The sequence below is a fragment of the Liolophura sinensis genome, chromosome 9, assembly GCF_032854445.1.
Source record: "Liolophura sinensis isolate JHLJ2023 chromosome 9, CUHK_Ljap_v2, whole genome shotgun sequence".
NCBI lineage: Eukaryota > Metazoa > Mollusca > Polyplacophora > Chitonida > Chitonidae > Liolophura > Liolophura sinensis.
Genome location: NC_088303.1, coordinates 15,706,469 through 15,718,646, shown reverse-complemented (window position 1 = coordinate 15,718,646; position 12,178 = coordinate 15,706,469).

The following is a 12,178-nucleotide window of genomic DNA, read 5'->3' as shown; positions in this document are numbered from 1 at the left end:
GTTTAGGACTAGGAGAAAGCTTGCATCTCATCACGATTCTTGGAAGCCATCGCCAGGTGGCGCTGTGAACAAGGTACGAGTCACATGTCGCCTGTCATTTTAACTATGCAAGCTATACAGTGTATATATTTTACCTAACCTTATTGAGACGTCCATAATATAAACTGAGTTTTAACAGTTCCCTTTACTTCTATCCCATTCTATTAGAGTCCAACCTAGGCCTCCAAGGCTCCCCTCTAAAAAGTTCATGGTTGCGGAGTGGAGTTTAGAGTTACATGTAGCCTATGTATGTACGGCCTGCTATATTTGTACTAGGTAACGGTATATCTGGGTCCCCTACGTTTCTTTATCTATAAACAACGTATCATTTCACACACTGAGTTACTCAAAGTCAGTAGCCACCACAATTCTGCTTTGTGAAAGCATTTAGACTACTGGAACATCCCCAGCTTCTCTTTATTTGCTTGAACTGTCATACTGTTGTCACGGGATTCCACAGTAGGCCTATAGATTGCGTACCGATACCGGTATGTCATGTAACGTTTGGTTTAGTGTACGCCAGACCCCAGGATCAAGAAGCAATCTTAGATTTAAGTCAAAATTTTAATCGTTAAATTTGGTATGTTCCGTTCCCTTATTTTAACTAGAATTTGTTGTGCAATAACATACTGAAAATTTACGTTGTCAAGCAATATTTTGACGTTGTCACAGTAAAAATAACAATTTTAAAGTGATTCAAAATTTTGACTTAGTCTGGGATTGTTTCATGATTCCGGGACCGGGCCTCCTACGGAAGTTGCGATCACGGCCAAGTTTCCATTCTCCCTCTGACAATATGGATGGCGATAAACTTTGTTTGAAATTCAGGAGCATCTCATCGTGTCACTGTTGATACCCGGCCTGACCTTTTCTCGTACGCGATCCACACAGGAAACTTGATTAAATTGCGATGAAATGGGATCCTTGATCAGATTCGAATAGACCTACATCTTACAATTCTATATTTATATCTTTAACTGCATTGTGTGCAGTAAGTTTATTTCTGTGATTTGATAAAGTTCAGAAGACTGAGGTGCCGAGCATTTGGCGTGCCTTTTCAGACGTGCTGTAAACTTTATTTATTTATCTAATTGGTGTTTACGCCGTACTCAAGAGTATTTCACTTATACTTTATGTTTCAGCATTATGGTGGGAGGAAACCGGACAGAGCCAGGGGGAAACCCACGATTATCCTGGAGAGGAAGCCAGCACGAGATGGACTTGAACCCACAGCGACCACATTGGTGAGATTTATTTATTTACTTATTTGATTGGTATTTTACGCCGTATTCAAGAATATTTCCCTTATACGACAGCGGCCAGCATTATGGTGGGTGAAAACCGGGCAGAGCTTGGTGGGGAGGTGGGGGGGGACGCACGACCATCCGCAGTTTGCTGCAAAACCTTCTCACGTACCGCCGGAGAGGAAGACAACATGATCTGGACTTGAACTCATAGCGACCGCACTGGATCATTTACGCTGCGCTAGCGCGCGCCGTAAACTGGTCATGATTGCGGACATATCTGTGTAGCGCCACTGGCTACATCCTTACCTTTACATATATGTACAATAAACGCTTATTTTACATTTGTACAAGACAGCTGAACGTAGGCCTACGCAGCGTACTTGTAAGTGTTTTGCTCCCACCATAATGCTGACCGCCGTCGTATGCCTCTGAGTGAAATACTCTTGGGTACGTCGTCAAACATCCGTCAAATACATAAACAAATACAAGTGTTTAAAACGGCTTGCCACATATGCTGTAGTCTTTCATATTACCTTACATCTTGGTAGCCAGTGTATATAAATAAACTCTTTAGCTGCAGCTAAACTACGCAGCATACACGTAGACCGGCATTGATCAGTATATACACGATGGCATGGTGCGACTATCAGGCCCTTCGATAATGCGTTCGCGTGTTCGAATCCAGCTGTCGTTGTTTCGGATGAGACTTTAAGTTAGGGCTGCGCCAGGTACCTGTGGTTTAATTGAAGCACTCCGATTTTCCTCCAACCATAAACCTGACCGCCATCATGTACGTGAAAAGTGTTTGAATCAAATAAATAACTTTACTATCAGTAACAACTGTGACACGCGAGGATGTTTAGGCTTGGAAGCGTAGTGCTGTAGAAGAGATGACAGCCGTTGAAAGTTTACAGCGCGTTAGCCTAAGTAAAGGCACGAATTTAATCTCCGTATGTAGAGTTGTTGAGGAGACCAAGAAATGTAAAAGCGAGAACCAAAATGTATACACTTTATATAATAGGATAAGATTTAAATTACTCCTGCAATGTCTTTCTTATATTGCATAGTAGATGCTAAATATAAACATGCAGTCTGTTTGTTAAACAAAATGATATTTACCTATATTTCTTATTATATATAAATAATAAGAAAAACGAAACCGGAAATATAATGGCATTTATGAGAAGTGAAACTTGTTACATTTTGTTCACCACGATATATACAGGTCACATGCTTATACCTGTTTCATGTACGCTTGTGGGAAAGGACTGAATCATGCTCATATACAATGTATTATATTGTGTGGCTGAAAACAATGATGACCTTTGATTCAGTGTTTTGAATACACGTGAGTATATTTTAATCCGATTCTTCACATACATGTATGCCTATGTAATTTAAAAGAACGCACATTTAGTTCTCTAAATGGTTAAAATTTGTATACAATGTTAACGTTGATCGTAAGGTGTGTACCTGGTTAAATCGAAGTTGGAATATAATGATAAAGAACGTTACCTTTAGTTCCTATAATACCAACACATCGTAATGACCCAGGAGCCTCTCACCAACGCTGTGAGTTCAAGTCTTCCTCTCCGGCCGCACGTGGGAAGGTCTGAAAGCAACCTGCGGATGGTCGTGGGTTTCCACCAGGCTCTGTCAGGTCTCCTCCCATCATAATGCTGCCACCAATATTTTACGGCGTAAAACAGAAATCAAATAAATAAATACATAAAATAATACCAACAGGTATATATCTGCACTTACATGTACATGTTGGTACTGGATGTACGTATAAACAAGCTATATGCTGAACTTGTGATATCAAAGTTGACAATAGTCTAGCTACGTGGCATTTAACCTTTATTGGCGTGCGCCCATACAGAACATCATCGGGAGAAATGTATCCATGATATTCAACCTTTATTGGCGCCCATACAGAACATCATCGAAAGAAATGTATCCATGACATTTAACCTTTATTGACGGCCATGCCGAACATCATCGGGGGAAATGTATCCATGACATTTAACATTTATCGGCGCCCATACAGGACATTATTGGCGCCCATACAGGACATCATCGGGGGAAATGTATCCATGACATTTAACCTTTGTTGGCGCCCAGACAGAACAGCATCAGGAGAAACGTATCCATGACATTTAACCTTTGTTGGCGCCCATACGGAACATCATCGGGAGAAATGTATCCATGGCATTTAACATTTATCGGCACCCAAACAGAACATCATCGAGAGACACGTATCCATGACATTTAATCTTTGTTGGCGCCCAGACAGAACATTACCGAGAGAAACGTACCCATGACATTTAACCTTTATTGGCGCCCAGACAAAACATCATAGGGAGAAACGTGTCCATCTGATGTGTTTTTGCTCAGCCAAAGTTAATATAGCAATTAGTAAAATTTAATACATAAATAGGATCTTGCATTTCTGCAAGGTGTTCATTAAAGCATATTCTGAAGGCATATGTTGACTGATAAAATTATACTTTTTGTAAAGCCCTGAAACTGGTTAATCTAACCAATGTAGTGAAATCCTGTGAACATTGAGATCGTGTGATCAGTGAGATAGTGTGATTAGTCAGTTCCTTTGGTCAAGAAGGTCTTGTGGTTAATGAGGACTTGTGGTCAGTGAAGTCGTGTGATCAGTGAGATCGTGTAGTCAATGAGGTCGTAATATCATTGAGGTCTTATCGTCAAGGTGTGGTCAGTGTTGTCGTGTGATCAGTGAGGTACTGTGGTCAACATGGTCGTGTGATCAGTGGAATCCCGTGAACATTGAGATCGTGTGATCAGTGAGATAGTGTGATTAGTCAGGTACTTTGGTCAAGAAGGTCGTGTGATCAGTGAGGTCGTGTTGTCAATGAGGTCGTAATATCGTTGAGGTCTTATCGTCAAGGTCGTGTTGTCAATATTGTCGTGTGATCAGTGAGGTCGTGTGGTCATTGAGGTTGTGTGATCAATGAGGCTGTATGGTCAAGGTTGTGTGGTCAGTGTTGTCGTGTGATCAGTGAGGTACCGTGGTCAAGATGATCGTGTAGTCAAAAAGGTGCTGTTGTCAAGACAGTCGTGTGATACAAAAGACAGGAGGTCGTGTCAACAATGCGGTCTTGTGATCAAGACAGTCGTATGATACAGGAGACAGGAGATCGTGTCAACAATGCGTTCTTGTGATCAAGACAGTCGTATGATACAGGACACAGGAGATCGTGTCAACAATGCGGTCTTGTGGCCAAGACAGTCGTATGATACAGGAGACAGGCGGTCGTGTCAACAATGCGATCTTGTGGTCAAGAGAGTCGTATGATACAGGAGACAGGAGATCGTGTCAACAATGCGTTCTTGTGATCAAGACAGTCGTATGATACAAAAGACAGGCGGTCGTGTCAACAATGCGTTCTTGTGGTCAAGACAGTCGTATGATACAGGAGACAGGAGATCGTGTCAACAATGCGTTCTTGTGATCAAGACAGTCGTATGATGCAGGAGACAGGCGGTCGTGTCAACAATGCGTTCTTGTGATCAAGACAGTCGTATGATACAGGAAACAGGAGATCGTGTCAACAATGCGTTCTTGTGGTCAAGACAGTCGTATGATACAGGAGACAGGAGATCATGTCAACAATGCGTTCTTGTGGTCAAGACAGTCGTATGATACAGGAGACAGGCGGTCGTGTCAACAATGCGGTCTTGTGGTCAAGACAGTCGTATGATACAGGAGACAGGAGATCGTGTCAACAATGCGGTCTTGTGGCCAAGACAGTCGTATGATACAGGAGACAGGCGGTCGTGTCAACAATGCGGTCTTGTGGTCAAGAGAGTCGTATGATACAAAAGACAGGAGATCGTGTCAACAATGCGGTCTTGTGATCAAGACAGTCGTATGATACAAAAGACAGGCGGTCGTGTCAACAATGCGTTCTTGTGGTCAAGACAGTCGTATGATACAGGAGACAGGAGATCGTGTCAACAATGCGTTCTTGTGATCAAGAGAGTCGTATGATACAGGAGACAGGCGGTCGTGTCAACAATGCGGTCTTGTGGTCAAGAGAGTCGTATGATACAGGAGACAGGAGATCGTGTCAACAATGCGTTCTTGTGATCAAGAGAGTCGTATGATACAGGAGACAGGAGATCATGTCAACAATGCGTTCTTGTGATCAAGACAGTCGTATGATACAGGAGACAGGCGGTCGGGTCAACAATGCGGTCTTGTGGTCAAGACAGTCGTATGATACAAAAGACAGGCGGTCGTGTCAACAATGCGGTCTTGTGGTCAAGAGAGTCGCATGATACAGGAGACAGGAGATCGTGTCAACAATGTTGTCTTGTGGTCAAAACAGTCGTATGATACAGGAGACAGGCGGTTGGGTCAACAATGCGATCTTGTGATCAAGACAGTCGTATGATACAGGAGACAGGCGGTCGTGTCAACAATGCGGTCTTGTGGTCAAGAGAGTCGTATGATACAGGAGGACAGGGCGGTCGTGTCAACAATGTTGTCTTGTGGTCAAGAATATGGTAAAATGAATGAGGTCGTGTGATGAATGAAGTCTTGAGACCAGTGAGGTCGTGAGGTTAACGATGTCATGTGATAAATGGAAAGGTTTTGGTTTTGTGCCAGGCAGTATATCAAGTGCCGACCGCTATTTGTCGAGTCACAGTTCTCTGCTCAGGGCTCTTCCGGTCCAATAACCATTCCGCCCCACACCTATAAGAAACCAAATTGATGAACGAGTGACAGTTACCAGGTTTGGAAAACATACGGTATATACAAGTAGTAGATGCTCCAGACCTTGGTTACCATGGAAACCTGTCACAGAGCGGTATGTATGAGCCTGCTCTTCAACCTGAAAAAACATAACTCTTGCAGCAATGTAACGTATCTCAACGAGGAAACATAGCACCACATTTGCATTTGAATGCACACTCCGTTATTACAGAAATAACACTGGTGGAACTTCCATGTCACGGTTTACTTTCGTTTTCCATTCACACACGCTAATAGCGCTTTCCCAGTCACTCATGCGCTATTTGGGTTACGTGGAATGTATTTATCTTCGGCTGATGCAACTATGCAGGTATAATGTAAATGTCGATTTTAGAAGTAATATTCCTCAGTACATGAGAAATGGAATAGGGATTCATAGATTGTACATCTGATGAAATGAATTTGGAGGCTGCACACATTGCCTTATCACTTAAAGCCATGGGCTATTTTCGTGTGTAATGCCACGGGTTGCCAGATTACTGGAAACTTTCGAACTGCTATTCGGAGTTGAACCTGAAGAACAGGTAAGGTCGTACTGTATCCCTAGGAATATTTATTTATTCATTTGCTTGGAGTTTATGCTGTATTCAGGAGTATGTCCCTTATACGACGGCGGCCATGCATTCAGCTTTATAGTGGGAGGGAACCGAGCAGAACCCGGAAGATTCTCGTGTCGACTGAAAATAGGACATGCTATATTGCATGCGATTGTAGCATTCGACAAATTCTATTTTCTTAGCGAAACAGACGCCCTACTTTCATCCTACATGAAAATTCAAAGTGCCGATTCCTTGTAAACGTGGCTGGATGGTAAAAGAACTGATATGGTAACGCGGGGAATCGGCCCCAGTACAATAAACTGTACTCCTCAACAACCGAAATTAGTTGTGAGTGACAACCGCTGACACAATCATAAGGCTGCTGTTTTTCAGTTCTGTTTTACTCTTCTCTTTTTCCGTTATATGGCAAACATGAGACGTATAAAGCTCCAAACATGCACTGACTCACTGACACGATGTATATAGCTCATAAAATCGACTTAAAATGGGGAATCGTAAACGTAGGAATCCTTAGAGTGCAAGTAATGTGTCTCATTGTTGCAGGACGTATTTCCACCGCTCTTTTATCTAGTGCTGCTTCACTGAGACGACTCACCGAAGGCAAGTAACCCGCCCCACCTGCCCCATTATACTGATGGGGGTCAACCAGTCGTTGCACTATCCCCTTCTTGCTGAACGCCAAGCAAGGAAGTTACAACTTCCTCTTTTAAAGTCTTAGGTGTGACTCGACTCAGGCATTGGTAAGAGGCTGTGGGGTCATTGCGCCCCACTTGCGTGCTAACCCCGTCGGCCACAGAGGCCTCACCACAAACATGACTTTCTGAAAAATTCTTGAGCACACACCAGTCAATTAAATAAATACACAGCAAATGTAACTTTCAGCCTTATACTTCCGCTATACGCATGATTTGTTAATGTTTATGACAGCTAGCCCACATGTGCTCTCAACCACGATTCACGTATGATTTCGCTATAGTTGCCAAACGTTACGAAATAATATAGCTTATCAATTCTCATTCATGATATCACTTATTTTATGTAAGACGGTCTATACCTTTACTCACACAAAAGTAAAAAGAAAAAAAAACCAGCAAGAACCACAAAGATTCGAATTCTTCCTCGAGGTGCAACCTGTTCTCCACAGTGGCAGCCAAAATATGACAAAACTGATCATATTATAAAATTTATGTTTTACATATAAAGACAAATGTTAACCAAAACAAAATTTTGACAGCACGTAGAAATACACACATGAAATTTCACAGTTCCTCCTTTAAACGAAAAGTTGAAGTTTTTGATCCAGAGTGCATTTTTGGCGGGTTATTACTAAGTAACCACCTCTTTTATGGCCATATAACGTTTATGGGTGCTTCGACCAAGTTTTATACCTCTGATTTGAAAGTTTACACGAATTGTACTGAGGTGTTGTACTGTCTTATCGTACCTCTCTGGGGCCTTGGGGATTCTCTGATTTGCCGTATATATATATATATATATATATATATATATATATATATATATATATATATATATATATATATATATATATATATATATATATATATATATATATACCATGTCCTTTATTTGCCCTTATAATTCTTTCGTCATTTTTATTACCATAGTGTGCATTTCTTTGCTGACAAAGTTAATCTCTTACTTCCTTGGCCTCAGGATTTCATCCCATTTCATTTTTATTCGCCATAAAGATAGATTTTGTACACAATAATTTAAACAAACACAATTGTCGGGAATAAAACCCCATAGGGCTTGGTCTATCTTTTGTAGTGGACAAGACAGACTGTATCAAAACAGGCCGGTGAATATCATCAGTAAATATTTAACGTGCAACAAGAAACCATTAATGGACAGGTATGAACATTAATATATCATAAAAACCGCAATAATATTGCAGTACCACACTGTCAAATAGTATTATCTTGTGCTATCGAGTAAGACAGACATTAAATACGTTGAAAAACAAATGTTTATCAAAGATATGCAAAGATATGTTTAAATGTTAAACACTTGTTTTTTTTCTGTGTAAAGATGGCGCTATTTTCAGTTACATAATTTTTAATTAATGACTTAAAAATGACATTGACTTAATGGATTTGAGATCTGAAGGCAAGCTCTTCCACAGTTTAGGACCTTTCTAGTATAAAGGGACAAATCAGATTTATTCGATAAAGATTTAGTGTTGATTGCCTTGTGGGATAACTGTGACCTTGGGATAACGGTATGAAGTGTGAAGTAAGATTTGAATTTCAAAAAATTATTCCCATTATAAGTGGTGGTATTCACGTAATCGCCAAAAACTTTTAAAATTTAACATGCAGAGTTTGTGTAAGAGTGCATGAAAGTTGTCACTGCAGTTTACTGTTGGAATGGGCATCAGGCTCGTAACAGTGTACTTTCTCTTTCTCTTTGTCCTTGAAGTCGCGCTCCCTCATGGCTGGATTTCTGACAATAACCTCTGCCTTGCTCCAGGATCCCACAGGCGCCGGGTTGAGCTGATCTTAACTTTCTTCTCCCAGTTAACAAAAACGGGACATTTTGGTTCCAGAATAGATCTGTGACTAGGAATAAAATCCTGAAAAAAGCATACTTAACTTTTGTCATTATTTGCACTCTGCAAAAATCTACACCCCTCCCCCCCACCCCCAGCTTAATCAGAGTTAGGCAAAAAATAAAAGCAGTGATAGTAACTGTAATTTATTAGACATCTGTTATCTAGGAGGCCTTAATGTAGACAGATCTGTTGGTCTTGTCTGGTGTCTTCAGGATTAGAATGACGGACGGCTGCCCACTTTGTTATGACTAAGGGTTCCAACTGCGTGACTTTATTGCATGATACGTTCCCTTTGGATACAGGCATAGTGTAAATGCGTAGGCCATTAAATCGGAATTGACCTGGATAAGTACAGGGAAAGAGAACGTCGCCTGGAAACTTCGAATTATTATGAATAGTAAGCAAAGTCTCCAAAATCACAGTTCTGGCCAATAAATGTATATTTAAAGGGCATTTGATACCTATATAAAAATGAGGCTAGTTTCTGAAATTAAACATATGAATTGGGCTTAAGTTAGCGCGTGATTGGTGTCTATAGGAATGAGCAGTAAGGAATAAACTATGTCAAAATCTAATTATTTCATTATTATTATTATGATCTTAGAGGAGATCATTGCCAGTTTTATACAAGTTGTAAAGATCGCAGTAAAATAATGTGGAATGTCTGTAAGGTTATGGAAACTTCTCTGTGTGAACGAAATATATACTGAACCTCAAGAGAAAGGCAAGTCCGATTTTTTGTCCTGTTTTCAAAAACCTTGCCATGCCGTAACCTACTCTAACCATATACTTATTTACCACATGGAAACAGTGTCTATTAAAGAGGTGACAGAGGCTGTTTAAATTACGTCATGAGAGTTCGATCAGTCCGCGAAAACGACCTCTCTTTGCTGGTGACGTAAAGGAAGTCGTGTGATGGTGCCAGTGACATGGTATCCAAAGTATTTGGCCACAACGACAGGAGAGTTACTGAATGGCAACATCCCAAAGGCCATTCTTCTTTGCGGGCATCTTTTGTGGAGTGTACACTTGTAGCGTGAATAATATAGTCTATTCGTTTTAGCCAGTCGCCCATATTCAGCTATCTGACAGCTCTGGGTTTACTAGTTATGGTGCACTGTTTTATACTGTAATGTCATTTGTTTTTGACATTGCGTTTCCTTTGCTATTCAGCATAGCTGATTGCCAAAAAATATTTCAGTGTAACAGAAACATATCAGAGTTGAAGAAACGCCACCTTAGAAAAAGTGTAAATCAAACATCTCAATCTGTAAACAATGTTTTCGTGTGAAATAATATCTCACATGGACGTATTCAATCTCCATCCTGGCGCAAGATGACACAGTGTATTTATATACACATAATGACTACCCTTAGTCTTATTACTGAAAAATTGTTACGTACGACGTAAAACCTCGGGCATACATACATGCGTATGACTACGGTTATATGCAGTACGGTTATATTATATACGAGATCTTAACAAATCTTAACATTTCACTTCGCTTAAGTTGGTGAATAATATGTAATAAAAATATGTGACGATAATTTCAGATACAAATATAAATGATCTCTCTACTGCTGCTTAAATTTTTGTTTTTATTCTCATATTTGAAGCAACACGTAAGCAATGATTATAATGGAATATATCTACCTTTACTGGATTTGAAAAAAAACATATTTTATATACAGACTATCCAGTTGATACACTCTACGAGCTTATTTGGACTTGTATTCGCGCTCACACGACAACGCTTTCTCTTTCACGACAATTTTACAAGAGTGATACTTGCACTGACATTATTAATTATCCTGACATGGATAGCAGTATATTGAATTGTAATGCATCTCACGTGTACATATCTCGCCTTGTAGCATTTGTGTGTTGCATGAAATTTCAGTCAATGTCACAAATTATTACTGCAAAAGACAATGTGTCATTGATATTCAACCAAACGTTTCCACTCTAAAGTTTTTGAAGTATTGTAATTGGCAAAGTTCTCTTGTAAGTCTATGTATACGGAGAATCCTGCTTCTTAATTATGTCAAATCCCGCTTAACCATGGATTTGGTGTCGTGGATTCATTGTTTGAATAAAATCACCACGTTAGATATATGAACAGTTGCGATCAATTTGTAGCTGAGGTAAGTATTTAAATATGGAAAGAAAGGATGATCAGAAATTTCTATTAGCACTATAATAATGTATTTCAGGGAAGAATCATTTAAATTATGTAAATAATACAAGAATCACTGTCACTGCCACATAACTGCAATGAAACTTAATCAATTCTGAGTTACAGTTGTACCAACTGCATGAACCTATTTAGCGTAATGACCCAGGAGTCTCTCACCAATGCGGTCGCTGTGAGTTCAAGTCCAGCTCATGCGGCTTCCTCTCCGGCCGTATGTGGGAAGGTCTTCCAGCAACCTGCGGATGGTCGTGGGTTTCCCTCGGGCTCTGCCCAGTTTCCTTCCACCATAATGCTGGCCGCCGTCGTATAAGTGAAATATTCTTGAGTACGGCGTAAAACAAAACACCAATCAAATAAATAAATAAATAAACCAATACAAAGTCAAATCCATCACAGCATGTCCCTTTTCCTCATGAACATGTTTATCTTCCTTTATTCATATTACTTCTAATTCACAATCAGTATTCCTCCTTTGATTTACATGATGAAATATTTAAAAAAAAAACCTATTTGATAAAATTCTAGACTAAATATTCTCGCTTTAAAGCATTAATCTACACATAAAACACGCATGGTAAACTACCTACATTTACTTATATGGCAAACAAATGTTTACACAGCACACAAGTGCCTACGTTTTCAAAGAGTTCTATAGAATTCGCCCCACAAAGGTTAACACACGAGTTTTTCGCACCATGGTCTGTACATGACATTGGTTTACCGATAAGTAGGGTAATTATGGGAAAATGTGGAGAATATTGTTAAAGGTATTT